At 44.9% G+C, this 12,698-nt stretch overlaps 1 long non-coding RNA gene across 1 annotated transcript; it reads left to right on the top strand.

Moving 5' to 3' along the window:
* Window positions 1-5,618: 5,618 nt before the first annotated feature.
* On the top strand, window positions 5,619-7,400 carry LOC311527416. Its single transcript, XR_014713325.1, has 3 exons — window positions 5,619-5,677; window positions 5,838-6,008; window positions 7,275-7,400. It is a non-coding gene; the product is annotated as an uncharacterized lncRNA (long non-coding RNA).
* The last annotated feature ends 5,298 nt before the right edge of the window (window positions 7,401-12,698 follow it).

The raw sequence follows: 12,698 nt of genomic DNA, 5'->3' as shown, positions 1-12,698 counted from the left end.
TTTTCAGGTTGACTGGAAAGAAATTTTTAAAATGTTTGGAATGGCCAGTGAGCCCAAAACACTGTCATTCACATAGCTCTGATTTGCAGATCCAAAGATGCTTCCATACCTAGACCTCAGAGTGTTGCAGACATTAGTGAATATAGGGGACAATTAATTAATTAGTGACTTCAAAACCTCAGTGGAGATAATAGTCCTTCCCCACCTCACGGGAGATCTATTATTATCCTTGGGAATCAAAGAGAGAGTCAATGACTTACCCAAGGTCACACAGTGAGACGGGGCAGAGCTAGGAATAAAGCCTCTTGAACTCCCCCCCCCCCCGCCCCCTTCATACCATGAGCAAGATACACTGGTGTCCACATAGAATCCATTGCACCATAAGAATAGTTTTGAGTCTCAAGAAGGCAGACTCAGAAAATTCCAAATGGTGACCATCTCCTGGGAAATCCAACTGGATGAGATTCAGGGTTCCCCAATTTCTTACCAGAGGAGAGTGCAAAAAGGAAAGAGAACTTCCCAGGCATCAGATAAATAGAACTTTGTTAGCCCAGGCGAGTCAGTTGCTTTAGCCATCTACCAGCTTTAGAAACTATTGTTTATTTTAACAAACATTATTCTAGTTCTTGATTATAGGATGCTATAATAATAATATTTAGCATTCGGATTATAGCACTAAAGGGATACTGTCAGGATAAAAACCTTGCCTTTGTAGCAGATACATTTCCTTATCTGTGCTGTTGGTGAGACTGAAGATTATTTAAAAATAAATCAAATTTTCCACGTCTCGTAGCGAGATCTTCAGCGGGTGTAAATTCATTGACTTCTGTGGAGCTACACCAAATGAGACCAGCTGAGAATCTGACCCCTATGCTCCCCCTCACCATTTGTGCAATTTATTTCTTTGTTTGCATTTTATTCCGCTTGGCCAATGAGACCCCTCTGGTCAGTTTCACTTTTGTTGCTAGCTGGTTTCCTTGTCTGGTTCCCAGGCACTTGCTCAAGGCTGCAATGTTTGGGTTGCAGCCAGAGAAGGGGAATGTTTAAATCCAAGCAAACAACGGTTTTCATTGAAAGTGGTTTTTAACTAACAATGAAAGCATTTCTCCTAATGTAGGTTTTGTATTGCTTAAAAAAAAACCCAGAAATTAAATTTGGACACTTAAACTACAGAACTACAGTCCTTTGACACAGAAATAATGATATATCACTCTGCTGTCATTAGCAGTTCATTGGGACATTTTGTACTTTAAAGGGACACAATCCATTTGAAATCTACTCAGTTCAAAAAAATGAATGCAAAGCAATCCCAGGTCCTGCGCCTAGCCCCAATTTCAGTGGCTTTACAATCACGTTTTCCTATTTTTAAAAAATGTTTTTTCTTCCTTGTTCTTGTTTAAATCCTATACAGACACCTGGGGAAACGAATTAACAGAAGAAAAGGTTGAAATTGACTAGGCACAACCAGCACAAACAGAGAGAAAAATGTTTGTTCCTCTTATCTCTCTTGAGGACTGGAATCGTAGGGGTTAGCTGTAAGGTGACCAGATGTCCCGATTTTATAGGAACAGTCTCGATATTCAGGGCTTTGTCCTTATATAGACACCTATTACCCCCCACCCCATGTCCCGATTTTTCACACTTGCTGTATGGCCACCCTAGTTAGCTGTGACAATAGTGGGTGAAATATTTTCAGACAGAAGTGTAATTTTTTTCCAGTGGACAGCAGCATTGTTTTTTATCAGCTAGGTTTAGGCTTGGAAGAATTAGATTTTTATCACTAAATGTCGGTAAACATTGATTTCACTGCACACACACACAAGCCCATGAAAAATATTTCCATTGATAATAATTAAAATTTACAGCTACAAAGGAAGAAACTGCTGTGTGAGAAATTCTTAGCGTTTGATTGAAGGATATTTATTTTGTATATTTTGGCATGTGATGTTAACAATTTGTGTTTTAACAGTTATGAAGTTTTAAGTTTTTGAATATCAATATCTGCTGTCATTGAATAATTAGTGTTTGACCCCCAAATCATTTCCTGTAAAATTGTGTGAAAAAGTAAATAGATAAACATAGGAAAAATGCTTAAAACCCATAATTTTGCCCAACTGTAGAAATTTAAATATATAATATGAAAAAAATGCTTAAAAATAAAAATTATCCTTTGAAATTATTTTTAAAAAGTGAATTCTGCCAAGCCAAAGTATAGTTAGGGGAGGCAAAGCTATGAGACATGACAATATTTGAAGAGTAGCTGTCTGTTTTGTGTACTTGACCGCAGAGAACTGGCAACAGCTCAAAGCAGTTTCTTCCCAGACAGCTTCCCTGCAAACAGTAATTTGTCCCGTGCAGGAAAATTTTTCCCAGTTGCCCAGCTGCCTGCAGTTCTGGCACCCAGAATCCCAGCTGGTGGAACTAACTATCTTTAGCTTGTTTTTTATCTCAGATCAAGGCAATTTCTTTAGTTGACCCTGGCTATATTTTGCTTATTGTAGTTTGAGTTTCTTCTCTTGGCACAGAAAGAGGCAAGTGTCGCTCAGCTTATGAACAATCAGTATAGTTAATAACAATATTATTATTGATTGAGCGCCATCACCATGCAGGGCACAGAGATTGGAGGAAAGGACTTTAGCCAGAGGCTGAGTCTGAATTGCCGAACAGGCATGTAACATGAGGAGGCATTGCTTAGCCATTAAATAACCCTGTGTGGTCTGTACTGGTCAAGTAATGGCCGGGTAGAATAATAAAGGCCTGAGGCAAAGCCAACAGGCCTTTACACTCTAGAATGTCATTAGCTGATGCATAAAGATGGATAGAAAGTTCATTAACCCATTAGATGCCACATGGATGGACAACCATAGGAGTGGCATGGAAATGATTCTGCAATTGCATTTGTATAGGCCCTGGAGAATTTGTGCATGTCCTGTCAGTTCTTGGCTCTCATGTGCAAACCATCTGTGGTGCTGAAGGGGTTAATGCCATGGTAAGCTATTTTTAATTAATACCAAGGGGGCAGGAGGACTTCCCTTGGTTTCCCACTTGGAATGTTGCCTTTGAACCACCCTGTGTGGAATATTCAGCACTGAAGATTCTACAGTTCTTTGCCATGTTGGTTAAAATACCAGATTGCTCCCAAAGATACTTTTTAATCAGTCAGGGAACTGAAATTCCAGCAGTCACAGGAAATGGTTAGAAATGTCTATGAGAAGAGGACAGCTGTATTGCCTCACCTGTGACTGGTTAAGTTAAGCCCTTAGAGCTCCTTTAACAGAATCTTTAACCTGGAAACGTTAAAATCTGAAATATGCCTCTGGACAAACTATCCTGTTAAAAAACTGCAGGCAATGGGCGCAAGGGCAGCAGAATACTTTTTGTCTGGGGTGAGAGTACTCCCAAAGCAAGTCATTTGAATGATGATGGCTAAGCAGAAACAGTAGATTTGTTGGGGTGCAAAAGACCCATTAGTCACAACCCCAGCACTACCCCTTCTCTGGATTTTTGATCTTTGCAATATACCTGTTTGGAATCTGCCAACCTAGCTTTCCTATTTTCGTTCTTGTCTCTGCCAAGTGTTTGGATGACCAGTAATATAGGCAATATTTTTAGACAGATTAGATTATTCACTCAGGTGAGCAACTTTCTTCAAAGATTCAACATTACATTTTATTTTCTTGCTATCACATTCAATTGTAAGGAAGGATTCAAGAAAAAAATTATAACCATAATAGTTTTGATTAAATCTTGTTTCTAATCTTCCCCTTTCCCTTCCAGCTTTCTTGATTCTTTTCTTTCTTACATCTTACATAGGTTTATGGAGTCATCTGATCTTGTATTAACCATTGTCTCTTTGACCATTTAAGATGAAACTATTTAAAGCAGTGTTTAGAAATGTGGCAATTAAAGTCTGCAGGAAACAGAGCATTAAAACAGTATACAGTGTATGGGTGTATATCTATTTTGATATAGATGCATAGATAAATAGAGATAAAAATAAATGAAAACCAGATCCCATTTTTAGTGAAACACACATCGAGGGGAAGAAACTCAAATTTGAAACAAACTTTTCTTTGAAGACTCGCATGAGCAAATTAGCAACTAAAGCAATTGGACAGATCATTATGGGATGAACCCAAGCAGAAAGACCACATCTGACTTCCTCAGTGCCAAACGTTCATAATAACAAGGAGTTAAAATACTCGAGAAGATATTGGCAGATTGGATCAAAAAAAGAGTGTTTATTTTTTAAATGCATTAAACAGTTTAAGCTGTTGCAGTTTTTGTTTGCAAGATTTTTATCCATCTATTTAACACAGATACAATTAATGAGGCAAGGTGGGGTAGGTAATATCTTTTATTGGACCAATTTCAATTGGTGAAAGAGACACGCTTTCAAGCTACACACAGCTCCTCTTCAGCTCTGTGTAGCTCGAAAGCTTGTCTCTCTCACCAACAGAAGTTGGTCCAGTGAAAAATATTAACTCACCCACCTTGTCCCTCTCATATCCTGGGACCAACACGGCTACAACAAAACTACAAATATATATACAATTCATATGTACAATTATACATATATGTGTTCCTATCTATTATCATATGTACTCACTCATCTATGTAGAATACATACAATTATAGCACATACATAGCTCTAACTTGTCAATCTACCTTTCTACCACCATACATACCCATCAAACTCGCTATTGATCTAACTCTTAATCCCCAACACCATGCTCTCTAAATGCACAAATTAACTGTAACACTAAAATAGCTCTAACTTCTCTCTCTGTGTTTCAGACTTGTCTGCCTCTTGGCTGACTTCATGTCCTTTTGAAAAGTTCAACATCAACTAAAGTCACCTTCTTTCTCTTTGCTAATCGGAAAGAGAGAGAAAAAATCTAGGAAAAAAAATCCCCAAACTCCACTTTTTTTCCTTTTACTAGAATTGAATATTTTTCTGAAAACTTTTCTCTCCTTTCCCCGAGGTTCTGCCTCCCCCTGGCCCTGTGTAGAAAGCCAAAGAGAGAAGAATTATCAAAGATTCTCTTCTTCCGTCCCATGCTCATCCCCCTCCCTTCGCCCAGAAATAATAAAAATTTTATGACTTACGGAATCACCCCCCGACTGCCCCACTCACTAGTCTGTCCAGGGGGCCCCTCACCTCCTCTGATCACCAGGAGAAGGCAGGAGGAGGGCCAGCAGGTAAAAGCTGCAGGTAGGTTGGATGGGCTTTGGGTGTATTTCCCCCACTGATGAGAGAGGGATCCCCAAGCTAGCACCTGCCAGTGCCCTGGTGAGTTGCGCTGGTACCCTGGCTAGCTGGGCGTTGTGGTTATGAAAGCAATTCCTTCATAGCATTTATATGTATGTTTGTAGAAATACATCAAACTCAGGAACAGAAGCACAATCCAACAAGCCTTCACCGCCCGCCCCCCTTGGTTGCTCTCATTTGTACCGATTTGCCCTTGAGGCTTTTTTCTGATTTGCAATGTCCCTGGCAGTGTTTAGATTGGGGAGGGGGAGAAGGGGGGGAGAGCAGGAGATAGCGGAGGGGGGGGACTAGGCAAACAGAAGTCTAGCTTGCCAAAAGCAGTTCAGACCCAGAAAGCGCCTTAATGTGCACAGACGGAGCAGGCTGGGAGCGAAACCAGCTGGGCTGGAGTGGAGCGTGCTTAGTGTGAGGCATGGGGAAGGCTGGTTTGGAGTTGTGTGTGCGTGTGTGTCTCGGGGGTGGCTTATTACACTAGTTAGTTTCCCCTGGGGGGAGTTTACTAGGGGGAGGGATCAGGTTAGATGTAAAAATTCCTTTTCAAACATTAACTGTTTCCTATTGACAGGGCCCCACTGATGCTAGATGCCGAGCTAATATTCCCTGCCATTGATCCTTCTCCTACTCCCACTGGCAGGGAGATCCTCTCTGGATTTCTACACTCAGCAAGCCCCCATACCCTGCCGATCCTACGCCAGTGCAGAGAGGACCTCGATAGCCACTGTCTGAGCTGTGCAAGGTAAGTACCTAGGAATAGCAGCAGGGTGTGCTCACAGGGGAAATTCACAGCAGGCACCATTGGTTTCATAAGTGACTTGTCCAAGATCACACAGAGAGTTTATGGGACAGCCAAGAGTCCTAGTCCAGCGCGTTTATGGGACAGCCAAGAGTCCTAGTCCAGTCCCAGTCCATCTTCCTCTCTAGGTGAGGTGGTGGTGCACCAGGGGTTAATTGTAAATAACACCCTGAACTTGGTAGCTATGGTGTTTACTGCAGTGTAACCATCACATGATTAATACTCCAAGATGGGCAAAAGATCTTGGGGCTGGGCTTTCCTGTACATGTGTGTGTGCGCCACCCACATCTCATGGCTACATTCATGGCCCAGGACCATCTTTACCCCCGGGGCACAAGTCTCCTATTGGTTGTCTTTCCTGACAGAGTAAGGAGCCACAGAATGAGAGGGTGAGTGTCAGGGGATGGATCAAGTGCCTTGCAGAGGCGGGGGTTAATCAGGCAAATGCCATACGGTGGAGAGCAAAAGTCCATCTCTCAGCCCCCAGCAGCCGGCTACATGACAGTTCCCTATATCTACACCTAGCAAGCGTGATTGCCAAGTCACTTGTGGGGAGACTGAAGTACTGTGTGGTTCCTGGGATTTCACCATGTTATAAACTCTACTGCAAACACCTTTGCAATTACGGGGATGTGCATGGCCATTACAAATGTCCCCTAACTTGAACAGCCTGAATCTAGCAAACAAATCCCTGTATAATTACTGTGCATTTATGACCAGCCCCCACCGGAGCTGGGAGTGGGCTTTGAACATCTATCTACCTACAGCCTGCTCTTTGGGGCCGGGACCATCTGTTTGTTATGGGCTCATAGAGGGCCTAGCCCAAGGGGCCCTGGTCCACAACTCAGGCTCCTAAGTACTTATGATAATACAAATAAATAATGATATTAATATTGTGCTGCTATTGTTTGAGGTCAAAGGTCTTTAGGTGTGTAATTCCCGTCAATTTCATTTTCAGCTACACTTGTCCTCAGCAATGTCTATTCCACTGTGCCGTAGTCCAATTCACTACCCTGGAGGGATTCATTATCGATAGCTGCAATCAGAGTTGGTTGAAAGAAGGATAAAATAGCTCAATTTTAAAAAATCCTGATTGTTTTTCAAAATGTACACTTCTTGGAATATTGGAAATTCTGCCATTCAAAAATATTGGGCCAGTCATAACTTTTCATTTCAATGAGTCAATATTTTTTCCCATTTATTTTTCAGATTTTGAAATTGGAAATTTCAAAATGGGAAAAACCGGCGCTAGTGGTAATGCAAACAACACTTGGATCCCAGAGTCTTTGGTTTGCAAGATATGCTCCCTATTTACTGCACGCACACACAGACCAGTTATGTATTTGCAGTAAATTCTTAATTCTTAATCTCTAATAAGGGCTGATCTGGTCAGTTGCTGAGTTCCCTCCACAACCTCTGACTTCAGTAGGAGTTGGGGGCACCATGCAGAATTGGGCCCACAGTTTGTGGGGTACGTTCAAATGCATTTCCCAAAATCAGGATGTCTCTCTGAACCACCTGAGTCTGAAGAGGGCCCCTTGTGAGTTTTCTGGTACTTCTAGTTTCCAACTGGACTATGGGAACAAACTCTCTCAGAGCATTTCTGGACTTCCCACTTCCCCTTCTGCCAGGAAGAGGCTGCATGAAGAGGAAACATTTAGAGGACAAAAGTTAACCAGTTTTTGATCAGCCTCTGAGACATTTTGGTTCAGGTTCTAGGATGGGTTGGGCCTTCGTTTTTATCAGAGATGTGCCCTGAAACAGACCACTCCTCAACTTCAGACACAGTTACAACCCCGCTGGCCCCTAAATCTATAGTGGGCTGAACTGAAAGTGAGCTCCATACACTCTCAAACCGTGGATCTGCTTTGGGCCCATTTCTGTTTAACATGATCCCTTCACCCCTCCTAACTTGATATCCTGCGGCTGCAAGGATGTTGTCTGCTGGTTTCAAATTCCACCCAGGGAGCTGTGACATGAGTAATATTTTTCCCTTTCAGAGAAAGTTTCTCCCCTAATCCTACACCCCATCCCATACTCCTCCTCTCTGGTGAATGAGATGGTGTTAATCATCCAAAGTCCCAGGCTAAAGTCCTACCTGCTAGACTGCCCGTCCTCTCATGCAGGCCTGCCTATTACATTCTCCTTCAGACACTATATGACCAGGACGGCTGAAGCTTTCTGACTCTGCTCCTGCCCATGTGCTGGGTCTTCAGGGCAGTTCTTGGTTGCCAGTTTGTTTCCTCCTTGTGAATATTTTTCTTGAAGCCATTCTGAGGATGTAGGATGAGAAGTCAGTGCTCCTTCCAGGGCATCACAGAAGCCAGCCATTCCCCCAATCTGTTGGCATTTGGAAAGCCACCTGTGCTGGCTTTGCAGCACCATCTGGGAAAGTGAAGGTCAGAAGGGGTTGACTTCCCGTTCTCCAGAACCAGCTGAGTGGAGAGTTAGGGATGTGACTGGGTGGGTTTGGAGGGGACAGAGTACTCCTGCATCCTCAGCTAAGGCAGGGTGGAAGGGAAAGGGAGATCCTGACAGCACCCAAAGAAAAAGAAATCTGTGGTATTTACAGCGAGGAGGAGGAGGAAGAAAGGGGATGATGAAGATCTTGAATGCTAGCAGCATCCTTGAATGTGTGGAATTTACAGCCATTGGCCCAATCAAACTCCACCTGTGTGGGGCTTGCACCCAGGGTGCTGTACACCAATAGCTCTTTGTCAGTTTCTCCCAGCCACAGAGCTCATGTGGCTTAGACAGGCCCCTGAGCTGAATCTTTGGGGTTAACTCTATTAGAACCCCCACCCCACTTCCTGGAGCCTCTGGGCTGCCCTCATGGATGTCCAGGTGCCTTTGGCCCCACAAGGCCGTTTCAGCAGCTGGGAATAGTCAGACCATAGAGATGCAAGGGTTGCAACCCTACCTTGGGGTGTTGCCAGGGCAGAGGGAGAGAAGGTGCCCGGGTGGCCAGATCTGCCATCTTTATGGACTCTTTGAGCTGGCAGAGCAGTGCAAAGGGGCTGTAGACAACTGAAAAAATCACCCCAGGGAGTTTTGGTCTCCTGCCGTCCCCTGCCACAGGGGAAGGAGCTACTGGACCCATTATGTGCCATTGCTAGGCATGCAGTTAGAATGCTACCATTATATGCCACACAGCTCCCTGCAGAGCAAAGCAACTCTCAGAACTCCCAGGAGAGTTTCTCCTCTCATGGAAGGGGCCCCTTTTCTCCTATCAATATAGTAAAGAAATAACTGTGTATTTCCTTGCAAGGACCCTGCACTTCCAAGGATACTGTAATTAATCTACAGCCATCTAGGGCTTTGTGGTTGTCACAGTGCTGAACCCGATAGCCCCCTGGAATTGTGTGTGCATAGAACGGAGAGCGTCCTGCTCCAAACAGCACAAACTCCTACCATCTGAGCTGAGTGCTAGCTGTATAGGGCCTAGACACAGAAGGGAGCAATTCTGAGTCCAGCAAGAGAGGGCAGTGGCATATGTACACCATGGTCTGATTATTTATCATTCCAAATGGTACTGCACACCTGCTCAGAGCTAGACCAGCCTCGGAAATGCCCAGGCTATCCAGGAGCTAAGGAACCCAGGTGTCCTGGAGGTAGCTGCATTTTTCTTTTAAAGTAGGCAGGTCTAACCCTAGTCTTCTGTTTGGTAAACAAAAAATGTCTACCTATGCCTAATGCGGAGCGAAAGGAAGAGCTCCGTTAGCAGCAGTGAGGACCCCCAGATGAGCGGTTCTGATTCTGTCCAGCAGAGGGCAGTAATAGCTCATTGCCCTGGTGGGAGTCACTACCATGAGAATTGCATACAAAAAAGTGTGTGTCAAATGGGAATTGTAACCACATTGTTTTCCCACATCTGCTTTGCAAGGCCCTGGATTTGCTTCTTGCACAAATATATTGGGTTTAAGGCCTCTCAGAAGCTGCAACTTGCAGTTCCAAAGTGTCTGTCTTGCAGTTGTAATTGGTTCAAAGGGAGGGCTTCTCCCCTCCACTCCAGGTAAAAGCCCTGCAACTAGCAAGGGGAGACTTTGCTTGGGTCAGGCGCTACACAGGGCCTCTGCCCCATCCTCACATTCCTTGGCGTAGGGGCGTGGCTGGGGAGTCTCCCTCGTGCTGAGTGTCTCAACCTCTCTGGTGGTTTTGCTTAGGTAGGGTGACCAGCTAGCAAGTGTGAAAAATCGGGACAGGGTTGGGGGAATAGGTGCCTAGATAAGACAAAGCCCCGAATATCAGGACTGTCCCTATAAAATCAGGACCTCTGGTCACCCTACGCTTAGGGGAGAGGTTGTTGTTGCTGCTGTTTAATAGGAAGCAAGTGTTTTTCAAGCCAAGGCAAAGAGGGTTTGCCCTAGCAGATCAGACTGGGTCTGCCACATCCCCCCAGCTCGGTCCCAACGTGACAGATGAGCTCCCAGCAGGGTTGTCGCAATGCTAGCCAATGACAGACACAAAGGGCTGGGCCCAGTGAGGCTGTAGCAAATGAGATTTACAAATTTACAGAAAATTTACACTGGGGAGGGCCAAGCCCCCCACAAGTGGCTTCAAGCCCTCCCCGGGGTCTGACTGTGGGAGCGTCCAGGAGCCCCAGCCATTGGTGGAAGCTCCGTTGCGCTAGATGCTGTACAAACACAGACCAAACAGTTCCTGGATCTCTCGTCCCTGAGCTCAGCAATTCTTTGTTCCATGAGCAGCTCCTGCCCTCATCTACCCTCTCCCGCAACCCCATTACCAGGCTCAGGTCCTTCACCCCATAGCAACAGCGTCAGTTACATTATCTGCCATTTGGCAGCTGCCAGGGCTGCAGGAATTGAGCAATCCGCAAGCCTGTTTCAAGGGACGCCAGGTTAATTCGTAACTCATCAGTGTTTGCCCGATACATTGGGTGGGCGGCGCAAGGCTGGGGGGAGGGGAATCTTTGTCCAGTGCTCCCAGGGGAAGTTGTCCTTTGATAAGATGATAACAGAACCGGCTGGGCACATTTCCACAGGTAACTGGAAAGTTTTATTTGTCTCCTACTGCCTGAAAGGTCAGGGTGTCCTGCTTTCAATTCTATTTCTGTGTGGTGCCCTTTGTGTTTTGATCGGAGATATGTTCCCTTCTGAAGGATCCTTAATGAGTGTTCCTAGATGTAATTGAGTGACCAGCCATCTGAACCTCTCAGGTGCTTTTGCTTAGGGGAGGGGTTGTTGCTGCTGCTGTTTAATAGGAAGCCAAGTGTGTTTCACAAAGGATTTGCCCACAGCAAATCAAACCATCCTTCCCAGCAGGCAGACAAGGTCATAGACAGTGTTGTCGCAATGCTGTCTGATGATTGACACAAAGGAGGGGGCCCAGATTCCCAAAGGTGTTTTGGTACCTAACGCCTATGGGATTTGGTACCTAAATACCTTTGAGGATCTGGGCCTGGGAGGCAGCAGAACTCCTGGGTTCTGGTCTAACCTCTGTGTGACCACTACTTCCACTATGGCCTTTGTAGCTCACAGGAGGGCTTGGGAGGTTAGCCTCCCAGCTATCTCTGAAGCACTTTATGAGCCTGAGGGTTAAGACGTATGCATACAAAATTCTGTATGTAACACACAGATCAGAGTGTACTCACCCCACTGCCCTCCACTAGATAGAATCAGAACTGCTCAGCTACATAGCATAAGTCCCAGTATTGCAGATGATGTCTCCAGCAGCAGTGAGTTCCACTCGTATAAGATTGTCTCCATTGATGTGTTCTAAATGTACTGCTCTTTTAATTACATCGTAACCCAAATTCTTGTACCATGGAGAGACTGATCCTTTCTCATTGCATTGCCCCCAAAATGTAGCATGGCACAAGGGCCAAACTAGGCCAATGCCACCTTGTGTTTGCCAGACAGCAGGGGCAGATGAACCCATCTGTGATAGAGAAGCTTTCCTTGGTCAAACCTATATGAACTGGAGTGCAGATCCTCAAAGGTATTTAGGTGCCTAATGCGCATCTAAATCAATGGGAGTTAGGCGTCTAAATACCTTTGAGGATCTGGGTCTGGGTGCACTTTTTCATACATGGCCTGCAAGTCCAACGGAAATATGCAAACGTGAGAAGGCACCAAAACCCAGTGAATTTGTTGGGAGTGGAATCTGGACTCCTGCTCATTGCTAGGTCAGATGGAGAGTGTTTGTTCAGAGCATCTAACTGGGGTGAGTCACAGAGAACGCCCTGCTGCAGCTCCTTGGCCAGCAGGAATGGATTTGGGCTCTACCTGTGTCTGTAGCACCGTTCAGATGGGGGACTTTCCAGTAGCGTGTGTGAAACTGGAACCAGGACACCGAAACGTTACCTCTCTCAGCAGTGCTCTAGGTCAGGCAGAAGGGAACATTCCATACCCAAGCAAAACAATGGGGCAAGGGGAGAGGGAGAGATAGCTCAGTGGTTTAAGCATTGGCCTGTTAAAGCTAGAGTTGTGAGTTCAACCCTTGATGGGCCATTTAGGGATCTGGGGCAAAAATTGGGGATTGGACCTGCTTTGAGCAGGGGGTTGGACTAGATGACTTCCCTTCCAACCCTGATATTCTATGAGTCACAGCTTGGATTTAGGGAGGCTGAAAGTATTTATGCATGTGGAATTTGACTAGACACCACCACAAACA

The sequence above is a fragment of the Lepidochelys olivacea genome (genome assembly GCF_965140295.1).
Source record: "Lepidochelys olivacea isolate rLepOli2 genome assembly, chromosome: 10".
Classification (NCBI taxonomy): domain Eukaryota; kingdom Metazoa; phylum Chordata; order Testudines; family Cheloniidae; genus Lepidochelys; species Lepidochelys olivacea.
The sequence above is the reverse complement of the archived record's forward strand: the minus strand, read 5'-3'. Positions and strand labels throughout refer to the sequence as shown.